The 15,634-nt window shown below is 39.3% G+C and overlaps 2 long non-coding RNA genes across 2 annotated transcripts in view; one reads left to right on the top strand and one right to left on the bottom strand.

Moving 5' to 3' along the window:
• LOC120517691 overlaps positions 1–12,235 on the bottom strand; it is a 55,601-nt gene extending 43,366 nt beyond the window's left edge. The window contains exons 1-5 of the long non-coding RNA XR_005631084.1: positions 12,174–12,235; positions 11,525–11,638; positions 9,437–11,371; positions 5,463–5,599; positions 158–301 (exon numbers count right to left, since the gene is read on the bottom strand). This is a non-coding gene — a long non-coding RNA (uncharacterized LOC120517691). The remainder of the gene's footprint in view (positions 1–157; positions 302–5,462; positions 5,600–9,436; positions 11,372–11,524; positions 11,639–12,173) is intronic.
• LOC120517692 overlaps positions 1–15,634 on the top strand; it is a 38,760-nt gene that overhangs the window by 8,680 nt on the left and 14,446 nt on the right. The window lies entirely within an intron of this gene.

Consider the following 15,634-nt stretch of genomic DNA (forward strand, 5'->3'; position numbering starts at 1 on the left):
AAATCTTCAAATTCGAAGACTTAATAGATGTTATTGTTTTGGTAATTTGTTTCTCCTCATCTTTTTGAGTGGGGAAGTTTAAGATTGTTACCAATTTGCTGTAATTATATATAAAAATGACAGGCCATAAAAACAGGTTAGACATTCTTACACTTACTTTCATGCTTCTTTTTTCATCATTCTTTAAAGAGTCTCCCGATTTTGATCTTCCTTGCATACGTCTTTCTTGCAGGGTATTATGTAAACGTAAGAATCACTTCCTGTTACATACATAGTTCAAAATATCCTCCTGTGGTACGTTCTGGAATAAATTATATGAAATGTATCAAGGCAGATATCAAATTTTCAGATAGCACTTTACTTGTCCCAAGGGAAAATTTGGCTTTAATAGAAGCTTGAGATTTTATAGAAATATTATAACCAACAACAAACTCCCTCAGACACACACAAGGACTGAAAAAAGAAAAACATATATAAATCAGTTAGATTTCAGCTCATTTTAAATGGGAGTTGTTAGGAGTTGCAGCAGGGGACTTCATGTTAGTTTTGGGCTGGGGGAATCAGAAGTAGCAAGTACAGCTCTAAACTGTAAGTTACAGGAATAGATTTTTCATAAAATAACAACATTAAAATAACCCTCACTTAATTCACTATGAAAAAAAGCACTAAATTCCAACCATTAAGTGAATCCATCCCCTTCTGTTCCAAGGATTTCCATAATCTAGGAAATCTGACAGATATCTACTAATAATGTAAGCCACAAAACCTCTGAATAGAAAATAAGTCTATACACTTTTCTACTTATTATTATTATTTATTAATTTTTTATTTTTGTTCTATTTTTATTTATTTATTTTTCAACTTATATTTAAAAGAACACTCCATCAAAAATGCTATTTTTTAAAAATATGTTACTTACCCCATGTAGTTTGTCTTATTGATGAGAAACATTTTTAATTTCATATTTTCATGGAGAAAACTAACTTTCTCATACAGTAGGTGTCTATGCAAAAACAATGCTGAACTATGGCAAACAATACCAAAATGTCAGGGGAAAAAAAAAGTCTGATGCTACTTGAGTTGCACAATCCATCATCCAGTCGAATCCTAACAACACTCAAAGTGCAAGCGTTTTTGGCTAAAATATTGTCATTCTTGATATTCTTCATATTAAGTCACTTTTCCAACCTGGTTAACCCTCTGGTCAAAACATGAGTGAAGCCATGAAATGAGTGCTGAACTTTTAACAACTTCTGGCTGCCAAAAGGCACAAGGGCCCACAAAGGAAATACCTGGGACTGTTCTGCTTGTAACAGAGCAGGTAGAATGGGAGTTTTCTTTAGGGCAGTGGTCTCAAACTCTGGTCCTGGAGGGCCGCAGTGGTTGCAATTTTTCATTCTCACCCTTTTAATTGGTGACTAATTTTTGCTGCTAATTAATTCCTTTTCCTTTAACTTTAATTGAGATGTTTTTAAGATTTGTTCCCCTGAATTTCTTCAAAATTCCTCTGAATTGCTTCATTTCTTCCCTTAAATGGTACCCAAACAGAAATTAAATGAGGAGTGAGTGAGCCAACAGAAGTCTAACTAAGTCAGGGCCTCAAACTCCAACCAGATGCTTACTTAGGAGCAGAGTCTTGTTGTTAATTAAACCCGTCCTTTAAGTCGATGGCTTGTTGCTGCTCTCATTGTGCAATAGCAGACATTTCCGTTTTCTAAGAGCACCCTTAAAATGTTTTGAGGACCTGAGAAGATCAGCATTCCTGAGACCTTCCCCTTTCTTTATTTTCAGATATTGTATGATAGATAGCAGTTGTTTTGGCTCATTTTGTGTCTCATTATTGTTGGGCTGCTAATTAAGGAAAAAGAAACAATTGAGGGGTCTGAGTCTTCAAGAGCAATTCAATTAAAATGAACTCAAAATATGTTAATTAGCAGCAAAAACAGGTCACTCATTAAGAAAAGGGTGAGAATGAAAACCTGCAGGACTGGAGTTTGAGACCACTGCTTTAGGGTCACACAGGAATCGGGGACATCAGGAGACACCAGGAGAGGGCTAAACCTAACCTGGCATCTCCTGAAATGACTTCAAGGCTTGGTTGGAAGTGATTGAGTAAAAAGCCACCTTATGGTCAGGACGCTGGTGGTAAAGGCTCAGCTGGTAGGAGGAAGAGAAACGGGAGATGAGAATGAGGCTACATCCACACTACTGCGTTTTCATTTAAAAACGTAATTTTTAAACATAAACAATCTCCATCCACACTAACATTTTTTTACATTGTTCACAAGAGTATCTCAGTCCACACTAAAATGACTATAAACACATAGGGCATAGCTGTTCGCCTACACTGGGCATGCACACATCGATGGAAATATCTTTGAAGAGGAGTAAACGCCACTGGCCAAGGAATCACAAAACTGTAGCGATCAGTAAATTCTTTTCGTTTTGCACATGTACTGTATGTAGCATTCAAACTGTACAAAAGACAATTTAGATACATACAGGTAAGCAACATAAGAAGCTCCATGAATAGCAGCTCTTCTGGGACCACTATGTTGAAATATGGTTTTCTTACGTGAAGGGTATCCAATCAGGGAATGAGATTTTGTAATGAGGAGAATCCAATCAAGTAAGGGCTACATAATAAGCATTGTGAAAGCTGGCCCGGACACACACAGATGGACATCATAAGTTCACCCAACACACTGTTTATTTACAATTATTTACAAGTTTTGCTCACGTGCAACCCCAGTGCCTCTTGCACCGATTCCCCCAAAGTCCAGGGCTCACAGTTCTTGTGCCTTTCCTCTGGCCGCCTCCTGTCCTCTCTCCAGCTCTGCCAACTACCTCCCGACATCCACCAATCACTGGAGGGAGGCGGCCCCTCTTATAGGAACCCGGATGGGCTCCAGCTGCTTCCCGGCAATTAGACTTGGCCACACCCCTGTGTGGCAGAAGTGCCGGCTGCGCACCCGGAAGCCGTCCGGGGGTCCCCTGTCGTCTTCCCCGGCACTTCCTGCTGTGGCGGAAGTGCCGGGCTCCCGGGATGATAAGGCACTGGGGCGCCGCCTGGCGATGGCCACAGGTCCCTACAGGGCTGGGCTTCCAAGCCCCCTACCCGAGGCCTCCTGCATAACCAGGACGGACGCCCCCTCTCAGTCTGGAGGAGGCACACGCCCTCCTCTTGTCCTCCTGGGTGTCCCAGCTGGGCTCCAGCCCCGGCCGGGGACCACAGCATGAACAAATCAAAGAGTAATTAGAGCCTGCTTTTTCAGAATTAAGTGTTTTCACCCGTCCATACTGCAATGTGGAGCAAGCATTTTCAGAAATAGATGGTTCTGGAGAGTGTTTTGCAAATGTTTTCATTTTCTGGGATTGAATATGCCATGGCTATCTGGATGGAAGGCACTTATATTTGTTGTCATGGGAGGCAGCTATAGGGCTTGAAAGAAGGTAATTCCTGGTTGGACCAAAGGGTGGCAGAGTGCACCAACCCTTTCACTTTTTCCCCAGCAGACCACATGTGGGAAATTCCACCCGTGCCCGTGAATGTCACTTCCAACAACAACATTATTTATTTATATAGCACATTTTCATACAAATGATGTAGCTCAAAGTGCTTTACATAATGAAGAAATAGAAAAAAGACAAAATAAATAAGAAAGTAGAATTAGGGAACACTAATTAACATAGAATAAAAGTAAGGTCTGATGGCCAGGGAGGACAGAAAAATAATAACGTCAGACGGCTGGAGAAAAAAAAAAATCTGCAGGGGTCTCGAGGCCACAACACAGCCCAGATCCCTCTAGGCATTCTACCTAACATCAATGACCTCACAATCAGTCCTCGTGGTATTCAGGGTTCACATGGAAGAAGTCATGTGGACTTCTGGCCTTTAATCCATCAATGTAGGGACATCACGGTGCTTTGATCAGGTGGTGGTGGGGCAGATCGTTCTGGCACAACTTCCGGTTCCACCCCTGAAGACATCACTTGCTCCCTCCATCAATAAAACCCACCATGTCTGTACCAAACCTCAGTTCCATTTTAGACTCTTGTCTGTAAAGGCCATTTTCTTGCATACTTTTCGATTTAGCAGCCATTTTTCAAGTATACAGAAGGCTGCCCCAAACCGCTTTGTGTGTCAAGGCTCAATTATTTATCATACTGTGTTTTTAAATAAAAACATAGTAGTGTGGATGTAGCCTGAAAAGTGCCCAATGCAGTATTGGGCAGTAGGCAAGTGGACAATAAAGTTTCTAAGATGTGTGCCAACATACAGTAAAGGTGACTCTTTTGGAATCAATAATGTGTAATTTGTTTGCCTGGACATGAATCGACAGACTTATGTAACTTTCCATCTTTAAGAATGTTGTATTGGGCCGTTGAGAAATTAATATGGGTCTCTTTTTATGCACCTTGACTTTTTAAATTTAAATTGGGACACTCCTACTGCCATGTCTTGCATGTGGATTTCATGTCCTCTCTGAAGCAGAGTGAGTGGACATGAAGGAAGGATGCCTGTCATCACATGATTACGGTATGTTGGCCAGGCTGATTCTCCTTGCTGTGGTTGAGCCCAGTCAGTAAATGATCGTGTTCTACCCATGCACATCTCTCAATAATTTCTTAACCCAGTTTGTCCACTAAAGGGTGGCAGGAAGCCCGGAGTCTGTCCTGGCTAGGAACAGACCTTGGATCCTGAGTCGCATGATTATGTATAGGTGAGTCTTGTCCAGAAGACCTCACGCCTTAAAGGCGACTTGATTCATCTAAATGGAATTTTTTTTTCCAGAGCTTGTAGAAACCTTCTCCAGATGCTCTCGTTCACAAAAGCAATAACAAATCTTAATGGCAGATCATTTCTGATGCAAAACTGTCCCAGGGTGAGTTGATGTGAGTGCATCCTGCAACAAACTGGGAAGGTTCCGGTTTTTCTCCCATTGCTTTCCCACAATCCCCAGTGGAATTAAACTGCTTTAAAAATGGATGAATGAAGGAAATAGCGTGGTCACTCAAGAACATCTGGAGGTCAGGTTTATTAAAAGGTGAAATGGTCACTCCTTGGCAAGTGTCTGTGTCTGTGCTTATTTCACCTCTTTAAACCTGGAAAATTCATCTTATTTCAAATGAAAAATGGATTATTCTCTCATTTTATAAGCAACAGAAGGCACTTCAGTGTCTGTCTCTTCCTGTACTTTGCTTTTCCATCTGCAAACCATCAACTCTCAGCTAGCTCTGCAGCTTTATTTTTTTAAAGTGAACACCATAGTGAGCAGAATGCAGTTTACATTTTGTTGTATTACAGTTAGTCAGGTAGTCTTCCCATTAGTGTGAATTTAGCCCGTGCTTCTCCTTTGTATTGTCAACTACAGTTCTGCCTTAAAATAATGACTTCATGTCCACAAGCAATTCAGCTCTTCAATTTATTTCAAAGCATGAGAGGGAAATCTTCTACTTACCCAGGAACCACATGGTAATTAGATGTGTTACTCTTTTTGTTCCCGAGATTCTGGTCTTAACTAAACAGCCTCAGTGACTTCAATGTAACAGTCGAAGTGGGGAGATCCAGCGCTGTGCAGAGCCCTCCCTGTGTAGTCTGTGGGCGAAAATCCAACGTGTTTTCAGACATGAAATTTGTAATAATAAAATTCTCCTCATATACCTATTGGCATATTCCATAAATGTTATCTTGTGACTGTTAACATTTAAATGACCTTTTAATTAATTAAAAGAAAACCCTGTTATCTAGTGCAGAAGGTTTAATTAAGAGGAAAACGAGTTTTAATCAAAGTTGCCATTGTTCTGTCAATCAGAAAATGTGAAATATGAAGTTATAATTTTCTGCCATTTTTTAACATGTAATATATATCTATCTATCTAGCTATGTAATCCTGCCAACAATGCTAAATCATCTGTCTATTAATCTATGTAATCCTGCCAACTATGCTAAATCATCTATCTATCTATCATCTATTATATAGTGCCTTTATATAGTGTCTATCATCTATTATATAGTGCCTTTTATATAGTGTATCTATTTATCTATTATTATTATATAGTGCCTTTTAATATAGCATCTATCTATTATATAGTGCTTTTATATAGTAGATATGTAATCCTGCCAACTATGCTAAATCATCTATCTATTATATAGTGCCTTTATATAGTGCTTTTATATAGTGTCTATCACAAATGATCAACAGACAGATATTCAAATCCTACAAACGTATCTAACTGGCTTTTAAATGCACAGTTAAGACTCATATACAGTATAATACATGACTCACTTGCACTTCGATATTCAAGAAAGTACGTCACTATAGCTCTTATGGGGCTCTTGGGTGAGCAAAAGTTTAATTTCTGTCAGTATCACAATCAGTCCGGACATGGAATGATTATTCATTTCATTTGCCTTTTCTGCTGTCATTCTATAACCAGAAATACATAAACGTGCAATTTTTAGTGTTTATTTGGATCATACTGTGCCTATAAAAAGTATTCACCCCATTGGAAGTTCTCACATTTTATTATCATACAACACTGAATCATGGTGGATTTACATCGACTTTTTTAACACTGAGCAACAGAAAAAGACTTTAATATCAAAGTGATAACAGATCTCTTCAAATGGTGTAAATTGATTATAAATATAAAACACAAGCTAATTGTTTGCATAAGTAATTCGGCCCCTTCGTGTCAGTATTTAGTGGGTGGCAGCTGTGACGGACTTGAGTTGGTGTGCTGAGGGGTTTCTCTTTATCAGCTTTGCACATCTGGACTCTGCCTTTTTTCCCCATTCTTCTTTACAAAACTACTCAAGCTCTGTCAGGTGTCACGGGGATTGTGAGTGAACAGTGTTTTTGAATTTCAGCCACACATTCTCTGGACACTGACAGATCTGGACTCTGACTTGGGCACTCTGGGATATTCATATTGTTGTTTTAAAGCCATTCCTGTGAAGCTTTGGCTTTTTTGTCCGGGCTTGTGTCTTGCTGGAAAACAGATCTTCTCCCATGGCATTAGGCTTTCCTCCAGGAAATCCTCGTATTTTGCTGCATTCATTTTACTCTCCATCCTCACAAGCCTTAGAGGGCCCACTGCAAAGAATCTTCCCTACAGCCTGATGCTTCTTTCACCATGCTTCAGAGTGGGGATGTTGTGTTTTCAATTACATGCAGTGTTCAAGCATGGAGCTCAATTTTGGTTCTATTAGACCTCAGAACCTTCTTCCAGGTGACTTCAGAGTCTCACCTGTGCCTTCTGGCAAATTCTAGCCAAGATGTCCTGTCCATTTTTTTCTCTTTTCCATAAAGATGTGACTAATGAAGCACCATCACTAATCTTCTTGCGTGAATCAGATTTATTGGACCAATTTCCAGTTGTGCTATACTCTTTCTTCATTACTGATTGAACTGGATATCCAGGGACTTGGATTTTTTCTTGTCTCCATCCCCTGACTTATGCTTTTCATGGAGTTCCTTGGTCATACTGACTCATCCCAAGTTGGTCCTTTTACATTCCGGGCCAATAAATACTACAGTAAATTAAAACCTCAGATGGGTGATCTCCATTAATCTAATTCTGTGACTTCAAAAACTAATGAGCTGCACCAGTCATGAATTAGGGGTATCGTATTAAAAGGGGTGAATACGGAAAAATTATTTCGTGTTTTATATTTACAATTAATTGTGACCACTTTGCAGAGATCTGTTTTCATTTTGACATTGAGGTATTTTTCTGTTGCTCAGTGTCAAAAAGCCAATTGTAAATACACTGGGATTCAGTGTTGTATAACAATAAAATATAACAAGTATTTGCTCCCCTTATAAGTTTTCATAAGTACCATATCAATAAATTTAAGTTCAATTCACCTTCTTTAACAGAGTTTGCCATTTTAATTGTTTCCAAACACTAACACTAAAAGGCAAGCATGGGATTAGATGGCAATAACAATTAAAGACAAAAAACTGCTTTAGGATGACAATATTCTCAATTAGTAAGCAACTAAAATCTAAAAATTCATTTTGCATGGGGTACAGGTTTTCATAAACACTGCTTAATAATGGAATCTAAATAAATTTAGGTGTAATTAAATTACACTTCCATACATTTTGTACATCAAGTCTAATGTGTACACTGGTTGACGTCTTACATAATAGGGTAAAAACATACACATACACACACACACACTAGGGCCAATTTTGCATTGTCAACTCAACAAACCAGCATTTCTTTGGACTTTGGGAGGAAACCGGAGAACCTGCAGGAAACCCACACAGACACGGCAAGAACATGCAATTCTGGTCTCCTTACTATGAAGCAGCAGCGCTACCACTGTGCCCCTCCTCTCGGGCAACAAATGCATCTTTTAAATATTCAAAGTAGCTCAAACAGTGGGGCATGTCTGGAGCATCAGCTAATGCATATTAGTGCAGCACTTCCCATTAAAATACGTTTTTACTTATGTTGGGTATAGAAATAGAAATGAACAGTTCCCTGCTGTTTGCACTCCACCATTGCAGATAAAAGTCGCCAGGGGAGAAGTTCCTTAACCATATTCTGCCCTACATTTTATTAGTAGTCATGGTGAAAGAGCTGATGACAGGGAACTGGTGGTGTTTGAACTGAAATGAGTAATCCAACCAATTAAGGGGAAGAATTACCCTTCTCAAATTTCCAGCTAAAAGTGTCGCCTCTCCAACATGCTGGTGGAGGCAAGTTTTAACTTGAAGTTTCCTTATGTTTCCTGATATCATTTTGGCCATTTAAAACTGAGGAATTGTATTATTGGAGTTCCATTTTTAATGGTAATATTAGGCAAAAGAAGTCTGTGAATGGTAAGTTTAAAGTGCTAATCGGTAAAATTTGCCAAAGCATTTTTCACAGTGGATTTGTAGGATATGCAGGTGACCTTGTGCGCCAAACTTTTATCTAAAAATGTGCTGTACAGCTGACTTAGATTAACCATGATGTTTTGCAAGGCCAGCATGATATCACAGATCTGTAGCAGCCATGTTGGATGTGGATGTCACTACCTGATCTATGCTACCTACTTGCTTTGCGTTGCACATGTACAGAACCTTCAGGCATGCGTACTGTAAGTGTATTCCACCTCCCATTTTATGGCACTGCTCAATCTGCTTCACACATGTGGGAATAATTTACAGCATGCATGACGTCACTACTCAAATGATTTGCACCCATATGTATTTAATAAAAAAAAATAAAGAGAATATCATGAAAATACTTTGTTGTTCTGCATAGATTCACTTTTGGAATAAGTGTATTATGATCCTCACTATGTAACACATATTTGGTAGTGACAGGGACAGCCCCTGAAGTATATATTGCCTATCCTTTACATCACAGGCGGTGTGGGTGTTAGTCATAGTTATAGGAGCTGGAGAGTCACAGAGAGAGATAAAGGACTCACAGTTTTGCGGACCTGAAGTGTAATTTCATCTCTGGGATGCATGGTGGTGCAGTGGTTAGCAACGCTGCCTCGCATTCTGGTCCAGCATAGTTGGCAGATGCTTTCCGGGCCTTCACTTCACTTAAAAAAGACAATTGAACCATTATAATCCACTTAAAACCTGTTCAGTTTTTCCCACCCCATTGACTTCAATGCATTTCACCAAGTTTGACGAAATTCCTGAATGTTTCTGCCCTTATGATGAACTTGAGCCAAAGCAAATTCAGCAGGGTTCGCTCATCGCTACTCATGACACAAGTAACTCATGTCACAACTTCATGACAGTTCTTAGATTTCAAGTCATAAAAATGGCTTTGGAGAACACTGTTAATTACTGCTTCCTGCTAATCTGTCACATTCAGTTTTAGCTTCAATAATACAAATATCAGGTTACATATTTAAAATAAATCTTTCCACTAACTCAGAATTTTAATATCCTATATTCTAGCTTGGACTTATTCCACAGATGCCCTTTAAATTTCACACAGATGCATCTAAACCTGTTTGCAAGACAGAGTAATAGATAAATAGACAAAAAGACACTATTTGATTTACAGTATACAAACAACCAAACTCTTAACAAGCATATTTATGCACGTTAATTCACCCTTCATTGTAAAATACAAAAAGTGTTAAATTCCTTTAAAAAACAAATTACATTTTGGTGGTCGTGTTTCTTCATTGACAAAATATAACCTCTGAAATAACAGACTGCTAACTTAGTGCAGAGGTCCAATTAAAAGATGTGTAGAACTGCCCAGAAACAAAATGGCAGCTGATAGGGAAGGTCTTAACACGGGACTCACAAAGAGAGACACACAGAGGTGACCAGGGTGCGATTACAGAGGGGTTTTGACTTCCAGGAGATGGTAAACTATAACAGTGCAGAGGGTGCCGTGAAGTGTACAGATCAGGAACACCCAATGGAAAAACTGAGAAACGGATTTTGATGCCATAGAAGAAAGTTCACAAGTCTACTGAAAAAAAAAAAGTTCTTAAAAGTACTGCAGATGAGCCTGACCAGGGATGGATGAAATACTGGTTTCTGACAGGTACCATACGGTCAGTTAAAAGCCTCCATGTTCATAGGGGACTTTAGATAGATAGATACTTTAAAGTTTTTCTACTTCATACAAGTAAGACCCAGTTTCCAAAACATAGAACAGACAATGTGGAAACAGAAGTGAAGGTCTGGTCCATGAAAAAAATGCTCAGACTTCAGTGGCCACCAGAAAACTCTTTGGGCCTGGTATTCCTTTACCTTCTGAAGGCTGATTCCAAGATGTTACTCTAAAATAACTCCCACACTGGATTCAAAGTCTACTTCTTGCCACATAGTGATTGAATTGAGAATCAGGAGTTGAAACAGGTCCAAAACAGGTCAAAAGCACACTAATAGATAGTGTTAGGGATTAAACAATAGAAACATGATAAAGGGTTGGGAGCCGACTGGGTACCAAATTTAATGAAAGGAAAATCAGAAAAGACCAAATATATTATGGTCTCGTGTCGTTTGAGAAAATCACTTCCCTCTGTGGAGTTGTGTCTTCTTCTGTTCCAGGTTTGTTAATTAACGCTGACTTCCGGTGCCTTTGATTCTTAAATAGTCCGCAGGATGTAAAGCTTGGAACTTCCAAGATTATATTGGAAGTGGCATCTGGTCTACAGGTAAGAGAAAGACAGAAGAAGGCATTAGGCAGCCATGCTGGCAGGATTAACTTATCAAGGCCCAGTCGATGCTCTTTGTGTGCTTGTGTGCGACAACAGGAACAAATGTTTTAGAAAAGCCAGATAGAGAAGATGAAGGATGATAGTTTTGTGTGTCACGGGACATGAGAAATTGGATGTGTCTAGCAGGGAGCCACAAATGAACCAGGTTCAGTGCTGGGAAATGCTCTGTGGAAACAACAAAAAAAAAAAAAAAATCATGACATAACTAATGATTTATTACTTAGCTTGTAAAGAATCATTCAGTGTACAGTCCAAATCAGGCTCTATCATTTGAATACCGGCTGTTAGGTGAGATTTTCTCAGTGCTACTGCCATTACCTTCACGCAGTGTACAGAGGTTTGGAGGGTGGAAGGTTATAGAGTCAAAATTCAAAAGTCCCAAAATCGTGTAGATTAGCAGTTGTGGTGCCCCAGCATGCCTGAGGTCAAAAGCTTATAAAAAAAAGGAAAAGCACGTAATGGTCATAATAATTGAAAGTAGCAATAACTTCTCTCATTTATTTGTAATACAATTGACCAGTATTGTTGTGCCAAATGAAATACATAGACCACACTGATGCACTAACTATGGTCCTTATTATCACGTGTACAGTGCACAGTGCATTTTGTAATCAACATGTTGCCACTCTCTGATGCCATGATTATAGACCATAACAACCTTAACTCAAAACTTCTGTCTTCATCATTTGAAAAATCTCTTAGAACAAACCTGTCATTAACAGACCAACACAATAAGGAGATGGTTTATTTTTATTGACCAATAAATTAGTTACGAGGAAATAATGGTACAATGGTGTTACTGCATTAACATATTGTCCTCAGATTAATGCCCACCTGGAAAGCTCAGTGCAGGAGCTATGAGAAGTCATCTGGTTATCCCGTCTCTACATGGGTCCTCAAATGATATGGTGTTGTATATGGAAATGGGGCACAACTTTTAGAAACACAGTAAACAATTACTTCCTACCTTTCTTTTAATGCTGCATGATAGCCTTGGCTCGCCATTACCATACAGATTGATTAAGTTGGTTCAGGGACTGGAAAGACAGACAGAGAGTTGTTTGGTATTGTGTACAGATTCTGTTATTGTTCCCAAATACCACTATCTGAATCAATCAAAACCACAGGCCTGATTGTAAGACTGATGGTATTATTTACTTGCTAACATTTCAATGCCTTTTTACGGATATTGGTAAAATGTTCTGCAATGTAAAATGTACACATAACAGGTTAATAAAAGTACCACCCACCCAATCATTTTCTAACTCATTTCATCCTGAACAGAGTCACATGTAGGGTGGAGCCTATTTCAAGAAGTATAGGGAACATGACCGGAGCAATCCCTGAACACTGAGTTAGTCTATTGCAGAGCATGCAAACGCACACACACACAAATATAAGTACACAACATTCAAAACATTCCATTTATTGAACTTTACTGTTGTCTTACAGTGGGGACATCCTTTCACCTAACAGAGATACACAAATCTGGTTAACAAGGTTCAGTTTGGCAGTAGTGACTTTTATTTTCTGTTTATTTATTTTCCCCCTTTATACATCCAACTCTTTGCTTGCTTCTTTGAATAAGCCATTTACTGTTGATATATTTTTTGACTGTCTTGGTTTTCTTTCAAGCTGCAGAACTGCACAGATGAATTGTTGTGAATGGAACTAACTTTCGATTCAAAGACTGGCTGAAATGACGGTTTGCATTCAAAGAGTCACCCTTGGCAAAGTTCAGTACCCCAAAGATTACTGATTAGCTAGACCAGAGATGACAGCAGCACGTGAATTACTTTACATTTATTAATCAATAACTATATTTATTAATCAATACCTGAGACCGGCCCATTGAGAAGTTCAAACATCACATTTAAAGGTATTAATGTTGTACCTGATTCATATCACATTATCTATCGATCCAACTTTAGAGTCATGAGGTACATCACTTAGCTTATTTATATGCACAACCACACTCATGAGCACTGGCTATTTTTTCTCCTCATTAACCAACGCTCAACATCCTAGAAGGATAAAGCTTTTAAGAAGAATTTTAAGACAAACATTTTAAGAATTTTTGCAAAATTCTTAAAAATAAAAAACTGAAATTTCACACTGATATTTTATTTTTGCTAAATTTCCAAAAAAATCCTAAAATCTTGTTTCCAAGTTGCCGTTCTGGGGAATTGAGTGTTGTTTGATGAGGGAAAAATAGGATTAGGGGAAAGGTGGAGGTTTTTAAAGGGGAAGACAGGTAGTGAGGTCAAAGGGGTCGGGTTCACAAGGGTTCAGCCATAGGCTCAAGCCCGAACGTGATATAATAATAAAATAATAATTTATTACATTTATATAGCGCTTTTCAAGGCACTCAAAGCGCTTTACATACAAGGGGGGGATCTCCTCAACCACCACCAGTGTGCAGCATCCACCTGGATGATGCGACGGCAGCCATAGTGCGCCAGAACGCCCACCACACACCAGCTTACTGGTGGAGAGGAGACAGAGTGATGAAGCCAATCAGTGTATGGGGATGATTAGGAGGCCATGACGGTCAGAGGCCAATGGGCAAATCTGGCCAGGATGCCGGGGTAACACCCTACTCTTTCGAAAGATATCCTGGGATTTTAATGACCACAGAGAGTCAGGACCTCGGTTTAACGTCTCATCCGAAAGACGGTGCTTTTTTTACAGTATAGCGTCCCCATCACTATACTGGGGCATTAGGACCCACACAGACCACAGGGTGAGCACCCCCTGCTGGCCTCACTAACACCTCTTCCAGCAGCAACCTAGTTTTTCCCAGAAGGTCTCCCATTCAGGTACTGACCAGGCTCAACCCTGCTTAGCTTCCGTGGGCAACCAGTCTAGGGCTACAGGGTGATATGGCTGCTGGCGATATCAAAGGAGCCAGAGTCAGCAAGGTCTTCCTCCATAGGCTCGGACCCAGAAGTGACGTCAAGAGGGCCAGGTGAGATCTCCCGTAAATTGTCTGCAGAAAAGGGAGAAAAAGAGTCAGTGCACTCCGCCACATCCTGGTCTGGTTCGAAATTGCCCATACACAAGCCCTTTAGCTGACAATTAACAAATCACAGGGGCAAACATTTGAAAAAGTCGGTTTATTTATTAGAGAGAAAGAAATGATATTCACTTACAGGCGACTATACGTTGCGTTGTCTAATTACTCACTGTAATGTAAAAGTTAAGTTTATTATGCATATGTAACAATTCCCATGAAAATAATCTTTTTAAATTGTACATCTGCTGCCCCATATGGGAGCAGCAGAGCTGTGAAGTGGCTAGCGCATAGCACCTGCACGGGGGTTGGCGAGTGAAGCACGCAGGGGGCAGAGCCCCTTAATTTTATATATATATTTTATATGTTGTATATACACACAGTATATAAATGCTGCTGCTGGAGTATGTGAATTTCCCCTTGGGATTAATAAAGTATCTATCTATCTAAACACACATATCAACTTAAATGCCTTCCGCTGAAAAACAGCACCTCACCTTACCATCTCATACACAAAAGAAGCAATGGCCGTGCCTTGCCCCATCTCAATAGCATTTAATTCAATGTTAATTATCCAGCTATCCTTGGTATAACATATTTGGATACTTTAATGCAGGTATTTGAAATGATTGTCGCATGATGACAGTAGGACTTTTTGAACCTTCAAATTTTCACTTGGCATCTTTTTGGAGAATTTCTGCGAGCAGGATGGATGAGTTTGTTTGGCTGGCCTGTTCTTGTCACAAATGTTCTAATATAATAATATTTCAGCACATTTTCTAAATTCCTCCGAAAATTCTTTTGATAGTTCACCAGTTGAGTCATGACATCTCTGGAAGTAAGTATACAAATTATAGATTATAGAAAAAAAAACTAATTAGAGGACAATATATCACACCTTAACTATCAGCCTTATTAATTATGAAATATCCTAATAGATTTGAATGAAGAAGTCTCTCTAATATGAGCTAAATACATAATTCTGCAACAAAACCACACCAAATGGCACAATGCATTCAGTTGTTTTTGCTGACTTGACATTTCTTCACTTGTAATATGTCCTCACACAACTATTACTGGCCATTGAGGTCTGTCTTTTCAATGGCCCTCTTTTTCAAATGGGGCCCAGTAAGAGCTGCAGCTTCACAGTGATAAGACGACAATGTTGTCTTTGCAGCAGAATTTCCTGTCTGTCGTCTACTTCCTGTACTTTTGCATCTTGGTGGAAGAAACTTAAGACAGACTACTGGATATGTCTGGGAAGCTTGTGGTACATCAGCAACAGGCGTTGAAAAGAGATGAAATTGAATAACAAAACATTCAGTTCTTTTTTGGGTTTTCTGTGTCTGCCTTGAAAAGCATGCCTGTGACTCATGGGAGTTGTGGTGTTGTGATGGCTTCTATCCCAGGGACAA

The sequence above is a fragment of the Polypterus senegalus genome, chromosome 17, assembly GCF_016835505.1.
Source record: "Polypterus senegalus isolate Bchr_013 chromosome 17, ASM1683550v1, whole genome shotgun sequence".
Lineage (NCBI taxonomy): Eukaryota > Metazoa > Chordata > Cladistia > Polypteriformes > Polypteridae > Polypterus > Polypterus senegalus.